The sequence below is a fragment of the Nicotiana tomentosiformis genome, chromosome 2, assembly GCF_000390325.3.
Source record: "Nicotiana tomentosiformis chromosome 2, ASM39032v3, whole genome shotgun sequence".
Classification (NCBI taxonomy): Eukaryota; Viridiplantae; Streptophyta; class Magnoliopsida; order Solanales; family Solanaceae; genus Nicotiana; species Nicotiana tomentosiformis.
Genome location: NC_090813.1, coordinates 63,215,698 through 63,224,230, shown reverse-complemented (window position 1 = coordinate 63,224,230; position 8,533 = coordinate 63,215,698). Strand labels below are relative to the sequence as shown.

The 8,533-nt window shown below is 36.8% G+C and overlaps 1 long non-coding RNA gene across 4 annotated transcripts; it reads right to left on the bottom strand.

Moving 5' to 3' along the window:
- Positions 1-762: 762 nt before the first annotated feature.
- Positions 763-5,250, bottom strand: LOC104105819 (uncharacterized). Of its 4 annotated transcripts, none has more exons than XR_004509515.2 (3): positions 1,765-5,250; positions 1,325-1,405; positions 763-1,239 (listed from the first exon to the last, which is right to left on the bottom strand). It is a non-coding gene; the product is annotated as an uncharacterized lncRNA (long non-coding RNA). The 4 variants fall into 4 exon arrangements; XR_011413922.1 differs by having other exon boundaries at positions 763-1,405; positions 1,765-1,919; positions 2,008-5,250; XR_011413923.1 differs by having other exon boundaries at positions 763-1,405; positions 1,765-2,712; positions 2,823-5,250.
- Positions 5,251-8,533: the final 3,283 nt, after the last annotated feature.

The following is an 8,533-nucleotide window of genomic DNA, read 5'->3' as shown; positions in this document are numbered from 1 at the left end:
CGTGTGGAGATGGGAACAGATCCCGTAAAGGGTTGATAGCAATAGGTGTAAAATATTCTTAAAGCATGAGCAATAATGGAGGTATAACTAGCATTAAATAACAATAAATGGTATCTATGTAAACAGGAGGAATGATTCGCCCAATAATTGATGAATTTGACGAATGTTTTCCCTTGCAATGATGAATGACAGATAGAACTAAGATTTGCTTGATCAATCCTCGGATCCGGTGAAAATGTGTGGAATAATATGAGCAACGATCAAGTGATTTCTGATTCAGTAGTACTATTGAAGAACATGGGATGAACTGTGCGTCCGTTAGGCTGCTCTTTGTAATAGACGTTTAAATGTAATTACAGTTTCAAACAAAAGTATTGAAGCCCCTTCCCTAGCATGTAACTACCAAAATATTTTAATTATGAGGACGGGCTAGCTATAACCTAGTATAAAGTATAAAACATAAAAGATACATATGACCTAAACATATGCAAAAGTGAACAATTTGAAACTCAGTCCAACTTACTCAAGTATTTGTGTATGTTAAATCACCGCTGTAATTATATATCTTCTCCTGGCTAGATATCCCACATTTTGTATGTTATATACAAATTTTATACACTTTTTCGGGTAATGTAAATAGTTTATAACGCGAGCTAAAAGTGAAAAAAAACCAATAATGTTTGAAGAAAAAATTGGTTGTACATAAAAGAAATACAGTGAAATTACAGATACTTGATTTTGAATAAACAGCTTGCAGGTGAATGTCTGAAAAATATTTTACTATACATCAAGCACAAAGAAGGCAGTAACGTTCTATAACCAATTACAAATAGAAACAACTAATAATAGTTCACAAGCCTAAACTAATTCAAAAACCGCCATTGCACAAACAGATGAAAGAAGCAAAATTTCATAACATGTTACAGAAAATCATCATGGAAATTTTATAAGGATTAGACCAACGGGAAGACATAGAAAATGGAAAACATGTACCCTCTACTCTACGTCAGGTTGACCAAAGTAATCATTCACTATTAACCATTGTTAAGGGGCACGCGAAGGAAAATTAGCAAACATCAATTTGCACCATCTATATCAGACAAACTTGCTTACTGTTTTCAGTTCCAATTCATCGATGCAACTTCAAGCTGAAAAACAGCAGAAATAAATTGATGCCACAAATGGCTGGTTGAGAGATAACTCAACAAGCATCCCAAAGCTCCATTCATTGTCCTGAAGCTATAGTACAAAGAGTGCTTTCTGATCAGGAAGTAGAAATAAATATTACCACAAATCTGGTTGAGATGTTAGAGTTAAGATGTACTTATGTGAACGCCAAAGCTCTCTCTTCGCCAGTCTTCATCTCTGCAATAGCCCCATCATGAAGCAGTGTTCCACCAATTATCTAAGAGTTCCAATTAAAACACAATGGATCAATTTGCACAAGAAAAGAACTACACAAATGCTATATATAATTTAGCAACTTAATTCAATTTGTACTAACTGGATTCGCAAAGTTATTTTTCTTTTGAACTGTTTAATCACGCCTAACATCCATATGTTATATGATTACACATGATCACGAGATTACAAACTACTTCTTTTGGTGAAATTGAGCAGATTTGCGGAAACATATTAGCTATGAAGTTAGACAACTGGTGAAAGAGTACACAAAGAATTCACTGAACATGAAATATTGTTTCTAGTAGAAATTCAATGCAAAAGCATTTCATGATGTAGAATCAAAAATAAAGTTCAACATACATCTGTTCCGATGGGATAGTATCCTGTAGTATTTTGGATCTCAACATTTTTAAGACTCTCCTTTGACTTGGATCACATTTTCAAAATTGAACTGGTACATGATTGATGATTTTTAATGCATAGTAGCATGTCGTCTTAAATATGACCTTGTACAGCTGCTCAGGATATAGAAAGACAAAGTATAAGAACAGACCCATCTGAACAAGGATACATCCTGATGAAAAAGGATGTACAGAGGCCAACCTCCTAGAATCAAATGCCAGGCGAAGTAACACAAATATGTCTCACATACCCTTGACCCAAGTCCAATTGGCCTACGCTGTAATTTAGACCTTTTTTCAGCTTCGATAGGATAGTAACTTGCATTAAGAAATGTAGTAACCTGTCTCACAGAAAACAGAACTAATATCAAGATCAATATCGAAGACATATATAACCAAAGACAATGTCAGTGAACACGTCAGAGGAGTTGATAGTCGGAATTAATCAAATCCCTGTGAGTTTGTCAAAATTAAAGTATCAACTTCGCCAGCTGCAAACAAGTTTAGATGGATGTGATTCACTTGTTACCCCCTGAAATATACGAAGGCAAAACCACAATAAGAGGCAAAGAGATTTAGGACCAAGCAATGCTTTATGTCAATTGTTGCAACCTTTCTCTAACATATCATGGAAGAGCAATCAAGGCGAGATTGAACACAACAGTTTCAGCTGGACTTGTGTACACAATATACACGAGTTAGAAGACTTCATAGTGCGCAGATTCTGCGCAAGTACAATATAATAACAAACAGAATAGTAGATGAATAAATTTTCCAACGAGCAACGAGGACAATAGCAAAATCATATGAAAGTCATCTTAAACAAAACAAGGGTCCTGTTTTCTATTTGGGACTTCAAGATCTCAAACCAAAGATTTTGTACCTGGACAACCCTCATTTTCTGGACCTGAGATGACAAAAGTAACTTATTTAAATCAATGGTGACAAGGACCACTTAATCCACAGTAGTCAGTAAAAGGTGCAAGCAGTTAACCTAGGTTGCAGACTTGTTTTTACCTCTTTTTCAAAAACTTCATGCAGAGGTTTCTCAAAATCATCACCCCAACAGTCTACCAAACTAGGAGCCTTATTTGAAAAGAACAAAGACAAGGCACCCCAAGAGCATAGAAAGGATCTACCGCCGCATACTCTTCCAGCAGATACTGAAATGTTAGTGATGTCTTGTCAAAATGTGATAATAGAAAAGCCTTGTATATGAATTTAAAATAGAAATTCTAATGCACTTGCAGATCTTTCCATGGTTCTTAAATAAGGAAATTCAAATTTATCAGCAGGTCTAAAAATATGCAGTTTAACGGTAAGAAAAAAATCAAAAGAAGGCCTTAACCCCTGCACTTGTATTCTAAACAGACATAGAAACGAGGCCATGCCCTTTCTTTTGCCACCCCTTTGTCAACAGATCGGCAGTGTCATTGAACACACACAGCATTGAAGCAATTCTATTTGATGTCCCATTTGTTCCATTAATGTACGTCCGAGTAGCACTATATTGTGGACAGATACTCATTTTCCTCCCTGGTTTGCAAATAACTGCACTCCTTAAGAGTGTCATATGTGCCCTCAAATCTCAATGCCATCCTCTTTATTGCATTCAAGGAAGCAGCTACTTAATTGCAAATCACAAAAGAACACAATGTAAGCAATAAGGGAAACTTTTAATGAAGCTATTACCGAACAGGAAAAGACATGTTGGATAAGAAGCAGGTTTTTAATAACAGAGAAAAAATTCACCATGACTTGAATGAATGGAATCAAGAAAAGAAAACACAGCAGTAAAACCAGTTAACCTACTTGAGGCCTTGGAGTTCTAGCTTTAGAAAGTATTTGAGATACAGGAGTGAACTATCGCTAATACATCAAATGGTAAGGCTTGATGGCAGATTCAACATCATCCGTGTGGAAGACTCTGCAAGATGGGAATGTGCAATGTGTGTGTGTGTGTGTGTGTGTGTGTGAGAGAGAGAGAGAGAGAAAGAGAGGGAGGGAGAGAGTTCCCCTCATAATTAAACAAATAACACTCACTTTTTCAATGCAAAAAAAAAAAAAAAAAAACTTAAAGTTTGGCTTTTCTTGATTTCATTTCCTTGTCCGTGTGAGAATTAGCCTCATAATTCATAAATACTCCTACGTATGATATTAGTTCACAAAATGCAAAATTAGAAGGAAACATAGTTAGAAAGAGTCTGTGGGTGGTTGATGCAAAGGTCAGCTCTCTTGGGAAATTATCAATTTATTTTTCTCGATATCAAGTGCCAGAATGGTGGAAGATTCTAGTCTTATTCATGAGGAGACCAAAGGCCAGCCGAATTCCTTAACACCATGCTCAAAACTGACATAAATTCTTTAACATTACGCTTAAAATGAAGCAAGCATCAGACGACAGAAGTTAGAAATAGTGTGCAACAAGTGCTTTGGCAATACAAAGGAGATTCTACCTTGGCAATACAAAGGAGATTCTACCTTGGCAATACAAAAGGGGTTCTACCTTAGCTAGAGATTCAATATTTTCTGGATATCAAAAGTGCCAAAATGTCAGAAGATTCTATTCACAAGGAAATCAAAGGCTAACTGAGCTCCTTAACATTATGCTCAAAACTGAAGCAAGCATCAGGTGACAGCAACTAGTTAGAAATACTGTGCTACAAGTGTAAAGCATGGAACAAACAATAAAGTCATCAATCATGAATAGGTGTATGCATATTTTGCGCCTAATTACTCCAATACTGATCCTCCAAGATTATGACTTGTATTACCGCGTGTGATTGTACTCTTGTGTATCAAAAACTATATGTATGTCCTTGCATGTACAGGACTTATTCATGAGTCCTCTACTGAGCATGTTCTAAATATTCAACGGGAATAACAGCAACATGCTGTGTGTTCTGAGCTTTTCTTAATGATTTTTGGGGTTATTATTCTTCTCATGTGGACTGCTTGATATTTGACAGAGAATTATCATGTCATATTCTATTTCATTCGACTTTGTCAATGATTAAAAGAATAAAGGGCTTCTTCACACAACCCTAATAATCCTATTTCCAGAATTGAACTACCCCAACACCAGATTTGCAGTCAGTAAAAAAGGGAATCAGAAACACGTCATGAGCAGCAAATATTATTGTATATTAGCAGAAGGCAAACAAATATTACTCTTTTTGAACAGATTTTAGGATAAAAGAAAATTTTAGCAGAAAACGAGAAAGAAGCAGATTTTTGCTGACAAGAGAGACTTTGTCGGATGGGGATATGTGTGCCCTACAGAGAGAGAGAGAGAGAGAGAGAGAGAGAGAGAGAGAGAGAGAGAGAGAACCACAATTAACATTACAAGTTTTGTAAGGTTCATATTTATGAAGGAACTGACTTATGAAAGACAATAAACCCTCCTCCTTTTCCGGGCTTGGGACCGGCTGTGGGATAGTAGAATCCTAACACAGGCGGAGTTAAAAACTCTGTTTTTTTTTCTTGAGGTAGGATCAGCATGACCTGTCATCACTTACGATCATAGACAAGTCACCTTAGCATCACTATGTCACCCTGAACAGTTGAATTAATGATTGGACAATATGTAACAAGCCTTTATATTTTGATTTGTAAAGATGAACGCAGTCAGTGATAGCTCTTTGAAAACTTTTCAGAATCTCAGATATTCCATAGAAGTGCACATGATCAGACCGGATCAACTGAAATGTAGCCAGTTCTCTGTCTTCAGAATGTGTGAGGGGTGGAAGAGGATCAAGTCCAATGAAAGCAAGCTGCTCAAGTATAATATATGACAGAAATTAGGTATCGCCTGCCCCAGCTATGAGTGAGAGTGGATATTTTGAAAAAGTCATCCAAAGACCGTTGTCGTCGACTTTCAGTGAAGCAACCAAGTTGTTGGTTTATCAGTAGAAATATAGTCCTCTATTAATTGGAGGCACCAGTGAGAATCCAAAAGGCTCACTCACCAGGACCTAGGGAAATGCAACATGAGACATGATGGGCCTGTGGGTGCAGACGGCTTAGCATTCAATCATATATGGATCTAACATTTAAGCTCATACGCTGCCTCTGTTGTGGTGGATTTCATAAATTCATCCCATTGTCCCAGATACATACATGGTGTGTCCCAGTTCAACCCGTTGGCAATGCATGTAAGAAAGTTGCCTTATTCGTTTATTTTTTGGTTAGACCGTAGTCAAATGCAGATGGCTGTTTCAGCATACATCACCTTCGGACCAAAACAAGGACCCATCCTTATTCAGTCTAGTGAGGGTCCAAAAGGCTAACTCACGTACAACCCTTGGGGAACCACAATCACGTACACCCATTTGCCGCATTGGCAAGGCGCCTCACCTGCCCTTTTTATTGCTTTCTCTGTCCCCCCACCAATTAATTGATCTATATTATCAACTCTATGTCCATCACAAAGCACCAAACTTCAAATCTAAAACAAAAGCCTTCTTCAAACTGTAGCGGATAATAAAGCAGGGCAGATTTTACTTCATCCGTGCCAATGATTATGACAATTGCAGCAATAAACCATCACATGGACTTGGGGTTCGGAAGGTGAAATGTGTGTGCAATAACCTCCAACAGATCACCAGCATACACAAAAAAAGGAGCTCGGGCCTGTACAAACTGCACTTGAATAGAATCAGAACTGAGATTAAAAACAAATATATAAAATGGCAGTAAAAAAAACTTTATCCTTTTTCATTTTTGGCTCAAAAATTAGAAAAAGAAGACTTGACACAATATTTCCTGTTAATTCAACCATTCAAGATCAACCTGTGTGCCTAAAACCTCATAACTAACAGATGACACCAAGTGTCATAGGCTCATAGCACAAGAAATAGGTCCAACAATCCTAAACACCCTCAAAACTGAACACATCCAACCTGCATAACATACTTCCTCAAGAGGCAAAAGGATATACCCTCAGAGCACATTCTCTACATCAAAAAAATCTTAATCTTTCATCTTCTATAGCAAAAACAACACAATTACAAAGGCAATAAAACTATCTATCCTACTCGACAATCCTAAGAGTTTAGCCTCGAATCATGAAAATATCACTATCCTCCAGCTCAACCTAAAATATTAAAGCCTAATGCAACCCTCATAGTATGTCCAAGACAGCCCACAACAAACATCACCACAACGAAAATTCTATTTTCAGAATCCTTTAGTCTCGTCACAGCACAACTCAACATATATCAAAGCCTAAAGCATCATATACAGTCCAAACAACATAATTTAAGAGCCAAGAAAACTATAAGTCCCCACTCGAAAATCCAGAAAGTATAGCCTCCTCAAAAAACCACCATCCTCCAGCCCTATCCAAATATAATAAATCCTAATGCAACTTGACCCTTATATATCCTCCAATCCCAAAAACTATCAATACAGCTTAACATTAGCCTAATACATCAATAAATATTAAAACATGCTTAAGTGCTTTATAGCAACCTAAGATATGAAAGAATGAAACCATAAACAACATAAGACAAGAAAAGAATTAGAAAACACAGAAAGAAGAACTAAGACACACGTAGAGAACGGATTACAAACCAGCGCAAAGAACCAACTAGGGAACACTCACGAACAAACTTGTAATGATCTCAATTTGTTAGAGGCATGTGGGTTGGTTGAAAGTCACGTGTGTAACAACTTGGCACAGCATCACTTTGTAATCAATATAAACAGAGAAAGAATGCGAACCCATGCAGTGAATATTCGATTGGAATTTTCGTTCTATCTCAATCTATTCCTCTCCTCATTTTGTTCTCTTCTCTCTTCTGTTCCTTCTCTATCTCTCTACCTTACTACCTCTGTATCTCTCTCTCTCTACCTCTCTTTCTCTTATTGCTCTGCAGCCTCAAGGAACCATTTATCCTCCCATCAGTAATAACTTGTTTTCCAACCTTAACATGTCTCATCACAGTATACTGCATAATATATTTCCTCAAGAGGTAATGCAGATCATTTTAAGCTACAACGATATACCCTCAAAGCACATTCTCTAGATCAAAAAACATCTGAATCTTTCATCTTCTACAGCAAAAACAACACAATTACAAAGGCAATAAAACTATCTATCCCCATTCGGCATTCCTAAAAGTATAGCCTCGAATCCTAAAAATCCTCCAGCTCAACCTAAAACATTAAAGCCTAATGCAACCTTCATAGCCAAACATATGTCCATGACAGCCCACAACAAACATCAACACAGTAAAAATCCTATTTTTAGAATCCTTTAGTCTGGTCACAGCACAATTCAACATATATTGAAGCCTAAATCATCATCTTCAGTCCAAACAACATAATTTCAGAGCCAAGACAACTATCAGTTCCTAATGGAAAATCCAGAAAGTATAGCCTAGAATCCTCAAAAACCACCAATCTCCAGCCCTAGCTAAAACATTATCCTAATGCAACTTGACCCTTATATTTCCTCCAAACCCAAAAACTATCAATACAACTCACCATTAGCCTAACACATAAAGAAGTATTAAAAAAATTGACACATATCTACAACAAAGATTTGTTTTCATTCTATTAATTGGATCTACCTAAACTCCATACCCAAACTCTGAACCTTGTCAGCACACTTAACCTCTCAAATAGTTCTTCTCCCATAATCAAGCAAGAAACCGAAAAAAGGTCCAGTGTTGTAGTTTTTCTGAAATTGAATTAGAGTAACACACACTTGAAAAATACTTCAG